Source organism: Lontra canadensis, unplaced genomic scaffold (assembly GCF_010015895.1).
Source record: "Lontra canadensis isolate GAN:19392208 unplaced genomic scaffold, GSC_riverotter_1.0 scaffold180, whole genome shotgun sequence".
NCBI lineage: Eukaryota > Metazoa > Chordata > Mammalia > Carnivora > Mustelidae > Lontra > Lontra canadensis.
In genome coordinates this window covers 444,021-447,305 of record NW_022631174.1, presented here as the reverse complement: position 1 = coordinate 447,305, position 3,285 = coordinate 444,021, and positions in this window count along the sequence as shown.

The window sequence follows — 3,285 nt, the reverse complement described above, 5'->3', positions numbered from 1 at the left end:
CATTTTAGGGATGGTTACAGAGGAGAAGAGGATGTCAACAAAGGGGAGAGGAATCCAGAAATATTAGCAAAGTTACTGTGATGATCTTCCTGATCCATCAGTTTTGATTCAAGTGACCAGCAATCTCTATGAAGCATTTGCTGAATCCAGGGATAGCCAACATTTTGGGCAATTATCGTTGCTCATCCGTGGGACTGATCAACAATTAGCACTTGACAAAATGTCTAAGAAGTGAGTAATCTGTGAATCAAAGATGCCCACCCTCCTCCATCCCAGAACCATCCCTCAAACACCTAGGATTTAGTCAATTAAGCAATATTTTTTATATTGTATGTGCTAGATACTTTGCTAGGCTTATGGAAAAAATATGTGTAAAATACAATTTTTAGTCCACTTATTCAACATGTTAGACATAGTCTTTGCTCTCAGGGACTTTAGAATGTAATGGAAAAACCAAAAGTCACGATGCCAATTTTATTACACTTGACAAAGAAAGGGTAGTATTTTGGAATATATGACAAGATACGCCCGTGCAAAGGATATGTTATTACAAGGACAAACCATGAACTTGGGAGTTGTCCAAATGACCAAACTAATAGTGATCCCAGGCCCAGGAAATAGCAGGTGTCTACAGTGACATTGGATGATTGTAAGACACTAGGATCACTGGATTTATGTCCTAGTAATAACAAGCCTAGGGAATTTCTTCCCCAAATGTCCCTTTTTCTAAGAATTTCACCACCTCTTTTGATAGGGAGTACCTCTTTGGAGAACTCTCTAATATCAATAATCACACAGCTGTCTCTTCTCTTTCTTTATTATTTCTTTTGTTGAGTCATCCAACTCCCTAGTCATTTCAGCTTGTGCTATGAAAACTCTGGGGTCTATGTCTGTATGCTTGAGCTCTCTTTCCCATATTTCTTCATGCAGCTATCTTGCCAACGTGTCTGTCCAAACACTATACTCTACACTCCAACCTAAGTGTTTGCAAGCTTATTTGAAAATGAAAACTATACTTTGTTTGTTTTAATAACCCAGAGAGACTGTTGTGGACAATTGTATGTACTCAATTAACTCTCGGGTTAAATCAAGGTTTCTGTTTTGGGATCCCCACATGTGGGAGGTTCAGAAGCGTACTTACCCAGTATATCCCTCACTTTTATATCTGATCTTCTTGATTGTTCATTTAAAATAATGCTTTCATAACTCAACCTTTCTACTTATGGCTTTGGAACTCTGGCTTAGATTGTCATCATTTTCTGCTTGAAATATTATAATGCTCCCTTAACTGCTTGCATACAGAGTCTCTCCTCTGACTCACTTCCATTCTGCAACATACTAGTGATGACAGAGATTGCTAACTGTCATCCAAATCCCTGGTGTTCTCTTCTTCCTGGACACACAATTAAATTACATTTCCCAGCCTCCCTTGCACTGATGTGTGTTCACATGCCTGAGTTTTGGCTGGTCCATCCTAACCCATGTGTTCCAGTTCTGGGCTTCCTCCAACTAGATGGAAATGGCCAGGAGGTTGAATGGGTTGGTGGAGTCCTGTGGGAGAATGAGCCTGTGTCCCTAGTTCTCCATATCCAGTGGAGCCATGCATCACCAAGGATACCCACAGGAACTATTACATAGGACAGAAATAGACTTTATTCTGTTTAAGTTGTCATACATTTTGTGATCTATTTGTTATTGTAGTTCAGGATATCCCAAGTAATTCATTAATTTTTCTAAGGAGGAATACTTAATACTCAATACTCAATAGTAAGTACTGAATACTGCATACTCAATAATTAATTCAATCTATATTTAATTCAAGCACTAATTCTCAATGTCTCCTGTAGTACCTGTGTGAATTATATATTGGGCACAGAGATGCAGTTCTCAGTATATTTTCTCCAAATATGATATACTTAAAATAATCTCTATAACAAAAGAAACTTGTTTTCTTTTTGAAACGACTTTCCCTACTGGGTTTGGAGGGTTCAATAAAGTTAAAGTGCTAAGAGACTATGAATAGTTCATGTGGTCTATAATGTTTCAGAGGTGGAGCTTTTGGCAACATGGAGAATTAAGCTAATGTTGACAAGTCCCTCCAATTAAAACACATAGAAATTCTAGATAATCTTTAAAACTTAAAAAAAAAGATGCATGTAGCTAAACCTAAAGGAGAGAAATGGGAATACCTAGGTATGAGAAACAAGAAGAAAACTTAGAACAAGTGTTGTAAGCCATAGCTGATGCTGATCTTGAGAACTTGGGTTCTGGAGCCAAAGTCGGAGTCCTAATGTTGTTACTACGTCTATTTGTGTCCCTAGGCAATTTAGTTCATCATTCTTGGTATGAAAAAATGACAAAAATAATTCTACTTACCTTTTGGAGGTTTTGTGGAGGGTCAAAGGAAATAATGCAGGTAGTACAGTTGCTGGCTATCTATCCTTGATTTGTCACTGTATAAAGACTCGGCTTCTCCAACATTCACAGCTCCTACTGAGGAGTCAGCTCAGATGCTGTCAAAAAGAGTTTTGGTCCTGTGGCCTTCCCTCCTCTTAAGTTCACAGCCAGCTGCTGTAGCACTTGTTAACAGTCCCCCTAGGGGACAGGCATGCTGCAGAAATGGCCATGAATAGGCCTGGAGAGGAGGTCTCTGATCCTCTGGACCTGAGGTGAGGGAGCTAGGACTGGGATGGTTTGGAAAGAAGAGCTCTGAGTTTCCTAATCATGGAGCCGAAAGGGTGACTGTTCTAGGTGGGGCAGGAAGATGAGGCCTCTAGCTTCCTCCTCGGGAAGGAAGGTGGTCATAGAATAGAGAAAATTAGGAGCTATTTGCCGGGTTATAAGATCTCTTTAAACATGTTTCCCTCAGGTCTTCATTGTGGCCATAGTCAGAGTAATTGTTGAGACTCATTACATACTCCTACAGCTGTGCCCTGAGGAGACAATGATCCTCAAGAGTAATCTTTCCCAGAGTTTTTTTCTAGAAGAAAGGATGGGCAAGAGTGTTTCCCAGAGAGTGTGTCTCCAGGGTCCAAGCCCTGAGCTGACCTCTTCTAGGTACTTTGTTGGAATCTGGGCCCTTGTCCTTTGCTTCAGCACAGATTGGAGTGTCTCCTTGGGCGCTGCAAAGACTGTGGTACAACTGAGGGAAAGAAATAGTCAACAAAATGAAACAATAATGTATTTATATTGCAAACCATATATTTGGCAAGGAGTTAATATCCAAAATGCTTGCAAACCATATATTTGGGTTTTTTAAATGTTTGTTAAAATTCACCAGTGAAG